An 18,218-nucleotide genomic window follows, 5' to 3' on the forward strand; every position below is an offset into this window, starting at 1 on the left:
TGATATTTGTGTACATGAATAGTAGTGGGGAATATCTGACTTGACGAATGGCGGCACTGTTTGTTAACATAAAACATGTGCTAGCATTGCAGATAATGTTCAGTATGAGGCACTGCCTACTTGACGTACTTCCGTTAAGTGTTGTACTGCCAAGACAACACTGGACGTTCCTTGATAGAAAAATTTGCAACATTTTAGAATGCCTTTTTAGAAGTCTAGGTATAAGGCCAAGGCCCAAAGTGAAGAAGCCCACCTGTAATTGTAATATTTAAGAGATTGTTACCCCCCCACCACCCCCACCCCCGCCCACCCCACCACCATACGGCTTTCTGATGTAATAGATCTCTTTAAATTTGATTAGTGAACCAGCATTTTTGCCTCATGTCCTGGCACCATTTGTCACATGCCACTAGTGTAACATTCCAACAATGTCATGCTGCAGTTAAGGGACAGTGTTGGCAAGGGGCCTGTCCCTAAATTTCCACCTTTGTCACTCAGGGTCTGGTTTACAGGAAATGTATGCTTGTGATCTGAGGTGACTTTTCCTTTGAGATTTCCCTCTCTCCTGTTGAGAATACCTGGTTCTTCTCAGCAGATCCCCACAGCAATCCAGCTGGTTGGAAACTCAGTAGTACTGGATTACTAACACTGTGGGTACATTTCCAACCCATCCTCCGTCACTTTCCTTGTGTGATTTAGCAGGCAATGCAATGGCTGATTGAGAGCAAACTTGGACAACAGTTTTGGCCTTTTTTGTACATCAAGCCTTTACATCTGATAGGAGGAGACTCCAAATTGATCTGAATGAGGTTTTCAAGTTTATGAAGGGAATCAACAAAACTGATTGAGGCAAATTGTACCAGGTGATGGAGGTGTTACGGCAAGATGAGGAGGGTGTCTCAGGCTCCCCTTTTGCCCTTCTTATTTGACCGCAACAGGGTTTATTCCTTCTAAACAGTGGTTGTGCTTACCACCTCTGAGTGTTTTACCTTTTTCCTTTACTGTGATCTTGAAAGAACCAATCGGACAGGTTTTCTTGAGTTTAAACAAGAAGTAAGTTTATTATACTTAACAATCTAACCTCGATTTAAAAAATAATAAAATATGCTACATGTTCACACACATTCACACAAGAATCACACAGACACAAACAGATTACAAAGTGGAAAGTAGGTTTTTGGTTGACTTAAAGTCCAATCTAAATAAAAGTAAAATACACAGCTTGAGGGTGGATGATTCGGTGATTGTCTGGTTGAAGCTGTATTCTTGAAGTCCTTGATTGGTCAAGTTCCACTTCATGGCCAGCCTGCTTTACTCACGGTTTTCTTGAAGGCAGAGTTGTAGTTGGCTCGCTTCCCCTGGTCTCCAGCTGTAGTGGTCTGTAGGCTTGGAGGGTCCACAGTCAGACAGTTTTCAAACTTGATGTTTTCTGGAGAGAGGGAAAGGGCAGCACACAGCCTTCACTGCTGCTGCACACTCAGTTGCTGCTTGTCTCTTGTCAGTGCAACAAAATTCCCAGTTTTTCAGAGATGGACAGACAGTCACATGGTTCTTGTAATCCCCTTTGTTTCTAACGAGGTCCAAAGTCTAAAACCCAAAACTCATCTTGGGTGGGATTGTCAGTGTTTACCCTCTGGAGGGTCATCTTCATTTATGAATGCCTCAGGATGACTTTAAATGTCCCGCTAATGAGGATGATCTGGGTAATCTACTCAGTTAGCCAAAGCATTGTTTTAGCTGGGCTTCTTGTTAGACTTTTGTCTCCAGTTCAATCTCCTGGAATTTCAGAAGCAGATTACAGTGGCCATTTTGGCTGCTAGTTTTTTAAAAGTTAACTTGTAGGATTTTTTCCATGATAAGTTTAATGTAAGTTTTCAACCGATTTCTCATTTGGCATATGAGGCTTTCTTGACAGGGTACAAATCCCAAGGAATTCAAGTTTAAAAATAAGGAATAAAAGCAAAATACTGCGGATGCTGGAAATCTGAAATAAAAACAAGAAATGCTGGAATCACTCAGCAGGTCTGGCAGCATCTGTGGAAAGAGAAGCAGAGTTAACGTTTCGGGTCAGTGACCCTTCATCGGAACTGACAAATATTAGAAAAGTCACAGGTTCTAAGCAAGTGAGGTGGGGGTGGGGAAAGAGATAACAAAGGAGATCTAGATTGGACCAGGCCACATAGCTGACCAAAAGGTCACGGAGCAAAGGCAAACAATATGTTAATGGTTTGCCTTTACATATTGTTTGCCTTTGCTCTGTGACCTTTTGGTCAGCTATGTGGCCTGGTCCAATCTAGATCTCCTTTGTTATCTCTTTCCCCACCCCCACCTCACTTGCTTAGAACCTGTGACTTTTCTAATATTTGTCAGTTCCGATGAAGGGTCACTGACCCGAAACGTTAACTCTGCTTCTCTTTCCACAGATGCTGCCAGACCTGCTGAGTGATTCCAGCATTTCTTGTTTTTATTTTATATTATATTAAAAATAAGGAAGTCAGGAGTAAGAAGAGAAGTCAGGAAGTTTGTTTTTTTAAATCAAAGAGTTATACAATTGTGAAATACATTACCAGGAAAGCATATTGAAGTGGAGTCAAGAGACAAATAGACAGCAAATTCAGCAATCTCAAAATCAATTGGTTTGCAGTCCTAACTCAGATCCATGTTCCCTTCAGGCCCCAATCAACACTGAGAGCTAGTGATTGGTGAATTTATCTGTAGATGTGTTGACCGTGGGAAGGGACTGATGAACATGAGGGTCAATTTTCACCATCAATGCTCTTAGCTCTATCAAATTCTAATTGAAAAGTCCTGGGTTTATGAATCAGTTGTGTGGAGGAAAGGCAAACATTTATCCCTTGATTTAAAAACAGGATGGACTTGTTGAGCCTAGTGGCCTTTTTCTGTTTCTATAAATGTTCCAATGTCTCACTGCCTCAGAGCAACTAACACTGCCATTTTGTGTTTCCAGCTTAAAGGAAGGAATAGATCGGGAAGTTTGGGGAATTCTTGTCTCCTATAAAGTAAGGGTGAAGTTGATTGTATCTGGGTAAGTGTCACACACAGAATTCCCCTTCTTGATCTTCTGAGCTCTTCTTTTTTCCCGAATGACTGTTCAACCTGGATTCCCTGTTATGAAGAAATCCAGGCAACTCATGAATACAGTTGGATTAAAACCCAAATGTCTTATTTCATTAGAAAGGGATTGAAATGTATTTTAAAGTCAAGTAAAAGCGAAACCTCTGTAATATCACTTGTTGCTTTGATATGTGAACAATTGTAAGACTCACAGGGCTGCAAGTAATATCCAAAGAAAATGTGGGTTTTTATTATAACAACTAGAACACACACACATATATATAAGCTACTGCACAAGCCACATCTAAACACATCTCACTCTGTCGGGTTACACCCAGAACTCCCTGGTCATGTGAGACACAACATCACTTCCTCCAGTGACCTTCACTCACAGTGGAAGTAAAATTGGTCCTCTCCAGTCATGCAAAACAAGCTCATAAGGAGACAGGAGCTCACTGCAAAACTGTAAAGCAATTTGCTCTCAGCTGTTTTTGGCTACTGCTGGAGATCAATTTCACTTCCAATGTGTCCAGAAATGACACAGCTTCAAGTTTTGTGCTGCTTTCAACTTTCCTGAATGGGGCAGGGTAAACTCTTACAGTGCTACCTCTTCTAGCAACATCACTTTTTGCAGGCTAAAGCCAAAATAGCAGCTTTGGAGAGATTTATGTCAGTACTTACAGATTTAACCATAATTTTCTTATAATGTTTCTTGGGAAATGCAACCCATGAATATAGTCATTATTTGACTGCTTTCCTGATAGATAAATGCTGCAGATTGCTAAATTCAGCAGATGAACTAGAAGAGCAGTGTGGATGATGAAGCCCTAACACACAGGATACGGCAAAGGTTTACAGTTGTGATTGGTCATAGGCCGAGTTATGATCTTAACTGATCTATGCTGGGCGAAGCACTAAATGGAGGGTTGGCACTGCCATATAAGCTGGGGGAGAGAAAGGGAGAGTTAGTTGTCTGTGTTCTTTTGCAATGGATGTAAAACCTGCCCACTTTCACCCTTGGTGAGGAATGGTGTGTGAAGTGGAACAGCCCAGGAAGGACCACTGACCAGGTGGATAAGGTATTTTATAAAGGAGGAACTTTACCAGTGCTCCAGTGGGTAAGTGCTCTGTCTAACATGGCTCTGAGCCACACAGACCATCCGACTTCACCCAGGACAGCACTAACAGTGTTTCAATTACCTCAGGAAGGAGAGGAAAGTAGAACCAGATTATTCATGACTGCCTGGTCCTACTGACAGGAAAGCACGAGTGTGTGGATGTTTGGTGAAGTCAGGCTGTGATGCTTCCTTCCCACAACCAATAAATGACCAACACTTGCTGTCTAGGTTAATTCCTGGAGCATGGACTTCACTTGGACAAGCCACTGAAGGGTGACCAGCACTAGTGACACCATATGGAAGCACAGGTCCATCCCTCTGGGAGCACAACAGGGGAGTAAACTGGCAACAACCTCGCCCACAATAGATAGGCCCCAGCTCTAAGCATGGTGTGCAAGGCTTTGATTGCTGTTGTCTTTACCTCTGGTTTTGTGTCACTTGTGCAATGACTCCTTCTCCCCAGGCATCCCACTAGGAAGGAAATGTTGTATCACAATATGTTTGGGTTGGTTTTGACCTCATGACCCAGGACTGAAAGGTCAGTGTGCTTGCACACAACCACCAATCACCTGATGGAAGGCACCTTTAAGAATATTTTTAACTGGACATTTAGAAATGTCATGATTGCCATTTTCTTGTTGATTAAATTATCTCTTTATCTTTCAGAATGCTGGGAGATGTTTTGTTCAGGTAAGCTGCTATATTAAATTATTCAAACATGAGATCAATCACCTGCCTCAATGTGGGCTTTCTGAAGATTAGACTCATCAGAGTTTGATTTTCAACTTGCCACTTGGATGTAAAATTGGCGTGGTGCTCATTATTAAAAACTGCCCGGTGTGGCTAAATGCACAACCCAGAGTAGTTCAGTCATACAGACTGAGGTTGGATTCCTGGTCTGTGTTGAGTTCACACAGTGCCAAAATAAAGACAGGGACCACACTGATGAGCACTGAAAACTGACTCCTGCTCAAACCCATCTGTGGGTATTCAGGGAGTACTAGATTATGATGCACTGCACAGCTGAATAGCCTGTTGGCACTTGTGACCTAGGCTCGCTCAAAGAATGGGTACTTGGAAAGTAACTGTGGGACAACACCTGAGCATGAATTCTGGAGAATCTTCCCCTTCAGGAGGAAATTTTGGGGAAAAAAAGATTGCACTTGGAGTGAACCACATTGGCACAGCACTGTGGAGCAATACCAGTACCCTGCCAGTGTCCAGATTGAGCCACAGTGGCACAGCACTGTAGAGCGACACCATTACTCTTCCAGTGCCCAGACTGAGCTCCATTGGCACAGCACTGTGGAGCAATACCAGTACCCTGCCAATGTCCAGACTGAGCTTCATTGGCACAGCACTGTAGAGCAACACAAGTACCCTGCCAGTGACCAGACGGAGCCACACTGGCACAGCACTATAGAGCAACACCATTATCCTGCCAGTGTCCAAATGGAGCCACACTGGCACAGCACTATGGAGCAATACCAGTACCCTGCCAGTGCGCAAACTGAGCTATCATCACAGCCCAGCACTGTCTCTCTACAGGAGAAACAGGTTTCCATTTGCTCAATGTTGACATGGAGGAGTCATGCAAGTCTGTGCCTGATATCCTCAGTAGTCATGACACTTTGATACTGTGCCAGTCCCCAGTTCCATCCAGACCAATGAATGCAGGCTGGCTACTGAGGGACAAGGGCTATCCCCTCACCAACTGGCTCATGATTCCTCTCAGGAACTGGGGAACATATGTGGAGTGCCAATATGCATGCCATACTCTGAGTAAACCATTGGTGTCCTGAAACAATGGTTCTGCTGTCTGGACAGCTAGGGTAGAGTCCTTCAGTACAGTTCACAGCAAGTACGTCTGGCACTAACCCACTCTTCTATATCTGATGGGCAGCTTGCCTTGATATCTTCCTGCTGATGATAGATAGTAGATTTCCCTCCTCCACCAGTACCTCCAACGCACCCACAGAAGTTCGAGGGGCCCTTACCACATTTCCTGTGCCTGCCATTGTTCACAATCATCAGTTATACTTGCTTGAAGCCACAGTGTAGGCTACCTTTAAATGGTGTCAGCATTGTGCAATATCGACACTATTAATAGTGTAGTGCTGGCAGCCCACCTGTTTTAAATTAATTAGGAAGGCCATTTTGGAGCCTTTAGTTGTCCGGTGATCAGGCATGAGCTCCGAGCCTGTTCGACACCTGAAAATGCACTTAAACCAATTTCAACCTAAGAATATATTCAATTTGTATCCTATCCATCTCATATTTAAGCATCTCACACACCTGGGAGATGCTTTTATAATTGCTTTCCCGCTTCATAGATCATCGCAAACATTTCTCATTTTGAGTAAAAAAAAATTCCCCTGATGAATGTTTAATATTTACTTTTCACTGCTTAAAATGTATTTCCTCTGCTCCTGTTTTCCTGGTGTTTGTAGAAGTGATACTTATTTATTCTACTTTAATATTTTGAACTGCTAGTTGAGGTTCTCCTTAACCCTCTCACCGGTCAGTAGATTTTGGGCACATCTTTCACATGTAGTATCAATCTTGCTGCTGTTACTATTGTTAGCGGGAATGAATCTAGAAGAATCACTCGACACTCAGGTCTGCTCCAATGTCAAACAGTTTATTTAAGTTACGCCGGCGGGGAGTGGGTCACTGGGCTGTCCAGATGCCTCTCCACCAAACAAAGGAAAATCATCAATACTTATACAGTTTCAAACAGTTACTCAGCCCATCCCGGCTGGACATGGTCCAATCATAATGATTACAGATTATATACATTGATTATGAAAGACCAATAGAAGCGGTTACCAGGCGTGAAAGGGGCTGCATGACCAACCCACAGACAGATAGGGGATTACTCATTATGTTTTCCATTCCTTTCTAATCCCCATCCTTGGTTCTCATGTACGCACACCACCTTATCTTAACCTTGTTACAGGCTGGTATCTTTGTCAGCATTCCACAAGGACATCTGCTTTCCATTGAATAAGTCTTTGTTTGAATTTATGTCACTCAGCTCCTGTGTGGAATGTGGTCAAGTTGGCTCAGCCCCATGATGCCTTGCAACTTCTTCATTGTTCACTAAGATTATATGTCACTAGTTACTCAAATAACATTTAAACAGTATGATATTTACTGCAGGTGCCTCTGCGCTTGGGAATACCCTTCAACACTATAAAACAAACCTGAGCAGTATACCGAAGGACCATTGCACCCCAAGCCAAATCTCAGTGCGGGGGAGGGGGAAACTGAAGGGGAAGTTGGAGAAAATCAAAATAGCTTCATTCGGCCTTTGTGCTGTGTGTATTTTTTGTGCCCTTCTGGAACTCGGCGTTTGTAATTTTCTTGTTTTGTTTTTCCTTTGCAGTGATGTTGCTGTGGAATTACCCTTCTTGCTCATGCATCCCAAACCCCAAGCTGGTGGGTATCAAATGTATTGTAAAATTATAGAACATCTACAAATAGGATTCAGTGGAGAAAAGGTTCTCCATTAAATTCCACATAATAGCTATGAATTGGTTTGGTTCATCGGAATTCTACATAATTGAAGTCAATGGGAAAGAGTTTGTTGCATTCGATTTCTAGATAATAGGAGTATTTGGGAAGGATTTGGGTTCATTAGAATTCTACATAGTGGAAGTAAATAAGGTGCTTTGGTCCATTGGCATTCTACATAATGTAGGCGGCACAGTGGCGCAGTGGTTAGCACCGCAGCCTCACAGCTCCAGGGACCCGGGTTCGATTCCGGGTACTGCCTGTGTGGAGTTTGCAAGTTCTCCCTGTGTCTGCGTGGGTTTTCTCCGGGTGCTCCGGTTTCCTCCCACAAGCCAAAAGACTTGCAGGTTGATAGGTAAATTGGCCATTATAAATTGTCACCAGTATAGGTAGGTGGTAGGGAAATATAGGGACAGGTGGGGATGTTTGTTGGGAATATGGGATTAGTGTAGGATTAGTATAAATGGGTGGTTGATGTTCGGCACAGACTCGGTGGGCCGAAGGGCCTGTTTCAGTGCTGTATCTCTAATCTAATCTAATAATGGGAGTGAATGGGAAGACACTTAGTGTATTGCATTCTATACAATGGGAATGAATAAGAAGCGGGCGGGGGGGGGATTTAAATGTGACTAGAGGTTGAAAACCTGATGGATTCTGGTGCCCTCTAGGTGTTTTCGTGTGTGAATGAGCCATATTACCTACTGATCCCACATGTGTCTCTGTATGTTGGTGTTGTATAATTGAATTTTGACATTGAATTAAATACACCTTCAACTTTATTTCATTTCTTCTTCCTCATATCTGCAATTTATAGGAAGCCTGTAAGTACCTGCTTTTATTTCTTTGCACATTTTCCTGACAGGTAGTCCTGAAGTCTAGAGTTTTCACTGCAATAATTTTATTCCAACTGCAGAAATTAGTGAATAAAGATATACAAACTTCTACACAACTGTCAGATTGGATCAACACACCAACCTCCTCATTATATCCCACTGAATCACCACACAAGCTCCACTTTGCTCACTACATCACATTGAATCACTACACAAACTTCATTTCCTTCGTTGGTCCATATTTTGCTGTAGCAGGAGATTAAATGGCATCTGGTGTAAATTAGACTGACCGTTGCACATTTAGATTTTTAATATTTTTGTGTGGCAAGTGGCTGTAAGTGTGATCTGATAACATCACAGCGAGGGAAACAGGGTATCTGGGACCTGTGATCAGAGCATGCAACCATGTATTTCCTTAATCAAACAGATTGTACGGTGGAAGGGCTGAGAAGGAAATGTAAATTAGAATGGGTGAATTTAATCTCAAATCAGGCATAGAGAGGGAAAGAAAGATTAGATAATAAGAGAAAAAAAGACAGAAAGGAAACTTCAAAAAATATTTTACATTTTTAAAATCTCCAACAACATTTAAAACCTGAAGGAGTGAGAATCATACTGGTGATAGTTAATTTTCAGTGCTGGAGAGGTTGATTGGCAGCAATTAACACATCACATTGTTAAGAGTACTCAGACTGGAATGATGAGACTTAACTTTCTGTGGTGTGTATAGTTTGTATCTACTGTACAACCACAGGAATTTACACCATTCAATGCATTTCACTGGGAAGCCGGACAGCGAGATGCTGCATTCAGGAAGCTAATGGTGAACAGTGCAATTTGGACAGCAACTTTTGGATATTCGTATTTAACTGTGCATCCGCCCCTCGCCTGATGTTGCTGTACCATTTATCTACACATAATGCCGAGTGCCCTTAGCCTCACCGTTATTTTGACAGCAAATTCTGGCCCACTCTCATTATATGATACACTCCTGTGTGTGGCATGCATCACCTTGTGGGCTATCTCTTATCCACTAACCATAGTTATTTGGCTTATTATGTATTCTGTGGCTGTCCATTACATTGTATCGACTGACCATATGAGACTGTTTGTTTTTGACAATTATTTCCTCACTCTCTTTGTTCTCAGTGTTGATGAAGACGACATTCAGTTTGAAGACTTTGATCGAGGTGGCCCAATGGCAGTAACAGAAGATCTCAAGGAGGGGATGGAACATCCCCCCAACAACTTAGTTGCCTGATTTAATCCTTAACCTTTTGCAAGGATCCAGCTATTTGTGCATCGGTGAAGGAAATTCAGCAAAATATATTGAAGTGTTTAATTAGTGTAATTGCTTTAGTTCCTGAGTTTTGAAGAAATTTGTAAGTTATCTCAGTACTCCCAGGTTTGGTACAGCATGGGTTAGATTTAAGTTTCTGACAGTTGAAGAGATCCCTGCCCGCGCATGTATCCAAGTCATGCACAGAATTGTCCTGAACAGGAGAGAGTTCTAGCCAAGGAAAGGCCAAGCAACATAAACAAGATATTGTTAACCTTCTGGAACCCCGAGTGCAACTCCTGGCTCTCACACAGTAGAAATGTACTCTTAAGACACAGCGAGAGGTGTTCAGGAAGAATGGAAGATTTTCTTAATGGTGAGCTGTAAAGGAGCAAAGGGTGTCCATGTTCACAAAACACTAAAAACTAGTGCACAGGTACAATAAGTAATCAAAAAGACTAGTCCACTGTTGACCATTATCTCAAAGAGGCTGGAATACAAAGTGGAGGAAGTCATCTTTCAGATGTACAGAGCCTTGCTCAGACACCATCTGGAGTACTGTGTTCACTTTTGGGCACCTCACCTCAGGAAGGATATATTGGCTGTTGAAGGAGGTAGAGCACAGATTCATCAGATTGATATCATTGAGGACAAGTTCAATAAACTTGGTTTGTATTCTCTTGAAGTTTAGAAGGTTGAGGGATGATTTAATTAAGTTTTTTAGAATAATAAAGGGATTTGATAGGATAGATACAGAGAAATTATTACCTCTGGTGGGGGAATCTATAACTATGGAGTTTAATCTTAAAATTAGAGATGACAGGCTATTCAGGAGTGAAGCCAGCAAGCACTTTTTAACACAAAAGGTATTGGGAATCTAGACCTTCTTCCTCAAAAGCATGTGAATGTTGGGTGAATTGAAATTTTCAAGACTGAGATCAGTAGATTTTTGATAGGTGAGGATATGAAGAAATGGAACAAAGGCAGGAATGTGGAGTTGAAGTGCACATCAGCCATGGCCTAACTGAGTAGTGGAACAAGCTAGAGGACCTGAATAACCTATTCCTATTCCTACAAATAAGAGCCTTCTTCATTTCAATCAACCATGTGTTTTTGTAACTTTTATTCCACAAGTCGATTGTCTTTTTTGGGGGAGGGGGATGATCCCCTGATTTTGCTTCCCTTGCTCCTGACTTTCCTCATTTACAGCTTGTGACCTTGGAGATTTGATTCCTTCGCCACATGGAACAGTTTGCCTGAGCCTGGTTTGCTAATTCCCTTTATAATTTTGACAACTTCATTAGATCAAAGAGTCTTTTCCAACTTCCTCAACTTCCTCTTCTAAGTTGAAACTTTGATACCTAGTGCTCTTTGTGGTGAGGCTGAGTAGATTTTTCATTAATCAATGCAACCTCTGAAGTTTGAAGTTTAACATAGTCAGTGCTCCGTTTCACTGGTTTTGGACTTTCTCTGACTGTTCTTTCTCAGTCATTTGTAGAAACTGTTGCCTGTCGCTAGCCAACTGAATATTTGTTAAAGATTGTTTAATGCCTGTTTTCAGATTCTTTCAGTAGAGATGAGTATGAAATAAAATAGATTAAATAGTCAGCCTGTTCCATGCAATATTTATTATTGAAACTCAAGATTCAAATTTTAAAGGAAAGTCCCCCGATAAATACAGGGATCAGTATAAAATGACTGTGCGTGCATATATAATAGGGACACCTCATACTAAAGCAAGGAGGTGATGTTGAATAAGCCACTGTTGGTATTTTATGGCAGTTCTGGGCACCCCAGTTATAAAAAAGATATCTGAGCCATGGAAAGGGTATAACAGGTTTTCATTATAAAGATACCAGGAATGAGAGGGTATAGTTATTACAAAACACTCAACAAATTCAGACATTTTCCACTGAAGGCTGGGTGGGGAGCTAATAGAACCTATCAAAATTCTGAATGGTTTCAGGCTGATTAGATTGACAAGGTACTTTTCAGGGGCAACTGAACAGACAAGATGCTTATTTGATAGAAGTGTTACGAACAGGTGAGAAAAACGTCTAGGGGTCTTTCTCAGCCTTCACCTGGTCTTACTGTAATGAGGTTTTGTTTTAAACACTGTGTGCTTTGAGCTCCCCCTTTGGTGAATCCTTATTCACTGCTTTCCAATTATAAGACAAAGAAATGAGCACAAACAGGCCTTCTTAGGTTTAAGGAAGAAAAGTGAAATTTATTAAAACTTAGACTTAAACTCTAATTCGATTAACGCCTACGGATACACGCAGCGCCCCATGCTAGCATGCATACACGATATGCACATGCAAATACAGACAGAAAAAAAGCAGAAGAAAAGTAAAGTGCAGAGGTTTGAGGCAATATCAGAAGAGTTTCTTGTTACTGTGCTTCAAGCTCACTGTAGTCCTTTTGTAGGTAATTCTTGCTTTTCGTTGGGGCCCAGTATTCTTCTTAAACCTTGTTCACTGTAGGAGACTTTTCTCTCTTGGAGTTCATGGGTCTTCAGTTCCATGAGAAAGAGATGGGAGCAGACAGGAGAGAAATGTTCTCAGTCCAGGAGAAAAGAGCTTTCTCAGTTTCAAAACTCTGTGGTAAATTCAAATTCAAAAAAACTCCAACAGCCAGTTAGTTATGTGACTAAACTGGTCTGACCAGTGTATTCGGCCATCTTAACAGTTAGCCTGGAATGCTAGCCTCTCCACCTTCAACATCTGGTAATCAAAAGTCCATTGTGAATTAAATTGGAGCAGGGAGTGGCCCCTTTGTCCTTTCCAAGTACTGTCTGTTACTATGCAAAAGACTTTCCAGTCAAGGGTCTGTTTTTTTTAAAAACAAGTTCTTTCTTTACTCCAGTAACAGCTTAAAAATCAATGCTCATGTGGCAAAATTAATGTCTCATTCTTGGCAGGTGGGGGCCTGCATGACAGAAGCGATTGTTACTTTGTTTAATTGCCAGTGTTCAACTTTCCAGTTAGAGTTCAATGTCAATATTGTCATGGGCTCTTCAAGTTATTAAGTCATAAGTACAAGAGGGAAAAGAAAAAGACCAGTGGTTACTGAAGAAGTCAAAATCATGGCTTTACACTGTTTGCTTTGAATTGTTTTGATCATTGTATGGTGACGTTTCAAATTACCATAACATTCTGCTTTAGTTTAGGGACCAACATAAAACCTGAGCCATTGGCACTTGGTTGATCTTTGTCATTTTTGCCCAGCTCTACCTCAGCAAAACCTTTGCAACACAACACTGTTTGATGCAGCATGCTGGACATCAGTTCATGAATAGGATTGGAAGTGTTTATTTAAAGAAGTTTACAAAAAGTTATTTCCAAAACTGTACACAATGAACTTGTAATCCCAGAATGTAAAATGCACCATTCAAACCTACTAGCACATTAAATACGGTGAAATACAGAGTACAGGCTTGAGGGAACCTACAGAAACCAAATCTGCACTGCTGATTTATATAATTGCTAGGTATCTTTGACTGAAATCTAAATTCACAGATGAACTTAGATGAATTATTCATAAATAACTGAGTTTAAATTATTTATAAAAAAAAGATACAGATCCTCACACCCAACAGTAAAATCATTCCTTAGGCATAATTTCGGTACACTGTAGAACAATAAATTAATTTTTCTGAAAACCATATGCTGACAAGATAAAGTCTTCCCAATATTTAATTGGAGGAAATTTCTGCTCACTCAGAACTGGATGTTCCAGAAGCAGTTTGATAATTTAGCAAAGGTGGAGGAGTCAAGAGCGGTAGTGGTGAGGTCGAGCTGGTGTCATCAAAGACATCAATGGTGTACATGTGGAAACTGACACTGTGTTTCAAATGCTGTCACTGAGGGGCAACAAGTAGATGAGAAATAGATGAGGGCCAGGAACAATTCTTGGGGGAAATCAGAAGAAATAGTGCAGGAATGGAAAGAGTAGCTATTGCAGACAATTCTCTGGCTACAACTGGATGGATAAGACTGGAACCAGGCAAGTGCAGTCCCATCCAACACCGGAGAGGTGTTGGAGGGGGATGGTGTGGACAACCATGTCAAAGGCTGCAGATAGGTGGAAAAGGATAAGGAGTAATAGTTTACCTTTGTCATAGTCACATAGGATGTCATTTGTGACTTTGGTGGTCTGATCAGTACAAAGGCTGATGAAGTTGCGGATAGTGATGAGGATTGTCAAAGGATACAGCAGGATATAGATCAGTTGGAGACTTGGGCGGAGAAATGGCAGATGGAGTTTAATCCGGACAAATGTGAGGTAATGCATTTTGGAAGATCTAATGCAGGTGGGAAGTATACAGTAAATGGCAGAACCCTTAGGAGTATTGACATGCAGGGAGATCTAGGTATACAGGTCCACAGGTCACTGAAAGTGGCAACGCGGGTGGATAAGGTAGTCAAGAAGGCAAACGGCATGCTTGCCTTCATCGGTCGGGGCATAGAGTATAAAAATTGGCAAGTCATGCTGCAGCTGTACAGAACTTTAGTTATGCCACACTTAGAATATTGCATGCAATTCTGGTCGCCACATTACCAGAAGGACGTGGAGGCTTTGGAGAGGGTACAGAAGAGGTTTACCAGGATGTTGCCTGGTCTGGAGGGCATTAGCTATGAGGAGAGATTGGATAAACTCGGATTATTTTCACTGGAACGATGGAGGTGGAGGGGCGACATGATAGAGCTTTACAAAGTTATGAGTGGCATGGACAGAGTGGATAGTCAGAAGCTTTTTCCCAGGGTGTAAGAGTCAATTACTAGGGGACATAGGTTTAAGGTGAGAGGGGCAATGTTTAGAGGGGATGTGCGAGGCAAGTTCTTTACACAGAGGGTGGTGAGTGCTTGGAACTTGCTGCCGGGGGAGGTGGTGGAAGCGACATTTAAGAGGCATCTTGACAAATACATGAATAGGATGGGAATAGAGGGATACGGTCCCCGGAAGTGCAGAAGGTTTTAAGTTTAGGCAGGCATCAAGATCTGCGCAGGCTTGGAGGGCCAAATGGCCTGTTCCTGTGCTGTACTGTTCTTTGTAAGAGCTGTTTCAGTATTTATGGCAAAGGCGAAACCTGATTGGAGGGATTCAAACATGAAGTTCTAGGAAAAATGGAACGGATTTCGGAGGTGACATAGAGTCACAGCACAGAAACAGGCCCTTCGGCCCACCATGTCTGCTCCGGCCATCAAGCCTATTTATTCTAATCCCATTCTCCAGCACTTGGCCCATAACCTTGTATGCTATGGTGTTTCAAGTGCTCATCTAAATACTTCTTAAATGTTGTGAGGGTTCTTGCCTCTACCACCCCTTCAGGCAGTGTGTTCCAGATTCCAACCACCCTCTGGGTGAAAATTGTTTTCCTCAAATCCCCTCTAAACCTCCTGCCCCTTACCTTAAATCTATACCCCCTGATTATTGACACCTTGGCTAAGGGAAAAAATGTCTTCCTATCTACGCCCCTCATAATTTTGTATACCTATTTAAAGACTTTGGAGAGGAAAGGGAAGTTGGTGATGGTGTGGCAATTTGCAATGATAGAGGCATCAAAGGTTGGATCTATGAAGAGAGGGGTGATGACGGCAGATTTTAAGAGGATGGAGACAACACCAGAGGAGAGAGAACTGTTAACAATATTAGCTAACATGAGAGCCAGGAAGGGATGTTGGGTCATCAGTTTAGTGGGAATAGGGTTGAGCAGACAGTGGGCCTCATGGTCAGGACAAGCTCAGAACGGACATAAGGGGAGATAGGAGAGAAACTAGAGAAGGATTTGAGTTCAGGGCTAAGGCAGCAGGGAACTTTAGAAGAAGTTTGGCCTGGTGGGCTGGGGAAGGGAGGGAAGCAGCAGAGGCAGCTGATCGATTGGTCTCAATCTTAGTAACAAAGAGGGAGAAATTCATTCACATGGCATGTTGCAGACATATGTCAAATCAACTGGGGCCAGGCACCACTATGGGCTGCGCAGGCAGCGGCCCAGGTGGCGTTCTTCATTAATATACAAGAAGCAGTGCTACATAAACAAATTTCTCTCCCAAAGAATTCCATGAGCTTCTTGCATTTGTTGTTGGAGGTGAGGGTGGAGGAGACAGCGAAGAGGGGTTTAAGAAAATGGTTTGCAATAGTGAATAGAAGCTGGGAATTATCTTTGCATTCCAGGATGATCCTGGAATAGTGAGCAGTTTTAGCAGAGGAGAGTAGAATCCAACTGTGCTTTCTGTGATCCAGCCAGATCTGGTGGTGAATGGCTAAACTAGTTGTCTGCCATATCCATTCAAGTCTTGAATTTAAGGGAGTGGACATGAAGGCTGTACCAAGAGGAATGCCGGGGATAGAGCAAGTAATGGTTTTAATGGGGACTATGGCATCAAAGGTGGGTGAGGATGTGGTTGAGCAGATCAGTAGCTGCAGAAATATCATGGTGAATGGAGGGCCAAAGACTAGACAGTTAGGATTTTGAATGTGCTGACCAAAGTGAATTGTGAGAGAGTATTTTCCAGGGGTAGACACAGAAAGAAGTAGGTTTGGGAGGGGTAACATAGGAAATAGGAGCAGGAGTAGGCCATTCAGCCCGTCGAGCTTGCTCTGCCATTCAAATAGATCATGGCTGATCATCTACCTCTATGCCATTTTTCCGCATTAGCCCCCATATCCCTTGATGTCATTAGTTTCCAGAAATCTATCGATTTCTGTCTTGAACACGCTCAATAACTGAGCTTTCACAAGCCTCTGGAGTAGAGAATTCCAAAGATTCACCACCCTCTGAGTAAAGAAATTCCTCCTCATCTCATGGCCTGCCCCTTATTCTGAGACTGCGTCCCCTGATCCTAGACTCACCAGCCAGAGAAAACATCCTATCCACCTCTACCCCGTCACACCCTGTAGAAATTTTGCAAGTTTCAATGCGATCACCTCTCATTCTTCAAAACTCTAGATAATACAGGCCCAGTTTCTGCAATCTCTCCTCATCCCAGGGATTAATCTGGTGAACATCTGCTGCACTCCCTCTATGTATACTCCAAGTATATCCTTCCTTAGACAAGGAGACCAAAACTGTACACAATACTCCAGATGCAGTCTCACCATGGCTTTATACAATTGCAGCATGACATCTTTACACCTGTACTCAAATCCTCTTGCAATGAAGGCCAACATATCATTTGCCTTCCGAATTGCTTGCTGCACCTGCATATGAGCGTCTAGTGACTCATGAACAAGGAAACTCAGGTCCCTTTGGACATCAACAATTCCCAAACTCTCATCATTTAAGAAATACTCTGCCTTTCTGTTTTCTCTACCAAAATGGATCACTTCACACTTATTCACATTATATTCCATCTGCCATGTTCTTACCCAGTCACTTAGCCTATCCAAATCCCCTTGAAGCCTCCTTGCATCCTCCTCACAACTTACAGTCCCACCTAGTTTTGTGTCATCAGCAAATATTACATTTGGTCCCCACATTCAAATCATTTATACAGATTGTAAACAGCTGTGGCCCAAGCACTGATCCTTGCAGTATCCCACCAGGAACAGCCTGCCATCATGAGAATAACCCGTCTATTCCTACTCCCTGCTTTCTGTCTGTTAACCAATTCTCAATCCATAGCAGTATATTACCCCCAATCACATGTGCTCTAATTTTGTTTACTAACCTCCTGTGTGGGACCTTATTAAAAGCCTTCTGAAAATTCAAATATACCACATCCACTGGTACATCCACATCAATGCTACAAGTAACATCCACAAAAAACTCCAACAGGTTTGTCAAACATGATTTCCCTTTCATAAATCCATGTTGACTCTGCCCAGTCATATTATTTTCTAAGTGTCCAGTTATCTCATCCTTTATAATTGATTCTAACATTTTCCCTTTTACTGATGTTAAACGAACAGTAGTTCTCCGTTTTCTCTCTCGCTCCCTTCTTAAATAGTGGGGTTACATTTGCTACTTTCCAGTCTGTGGGGACCCTTCCAGAATCTAAGGAGTTTGGAAAGATAACTATCAATGCATCCACTATCTCTATAGCCATCTCGTTCAATACTCTGGGTCATCTTCAATGCTCATCTGGTCCAGGGGATTTATCAACTTTCAATCCAATTAATTTTTCGAGTACTACCTCTTTGTTGATACTAATTTCTTTCAGTCCTTCATTTTTACAAGTCCCTTGGTTCCCTAGTATTTCTGGGAGATTTTCTGTGTCTTCCTCTGTGAAGACACAAAGTAGTTGTTTAGTCTCTCCGCCATTTCCCCATTCTTCACCACAAATTTTCCTGTCTCCGCTTGTAATGGACCCACATTTGTCTTTGCTAATCTTTTCGTTTTCACATACTTAAAGAAGATTTTACAGTCCACCTTTATGTTTCCAGCTAGCTTGCATT

This window comes from Heterodontus francisci, chromosome 11 (assembly GCF_036365525.1).
Source record: "Heterodontus francisci isolate sHetFra1 chromosome 11, sHetFra1.hap1, whole genome shotgun sequence".
Taxonomy (NCBI): domain Eukaryota; kingdom Metazoa; phylum Chordata; class Chondrichthyes; order Heterodontiformes; family Heterodontidae; genus Heterodontus; species Heterodontus francisci.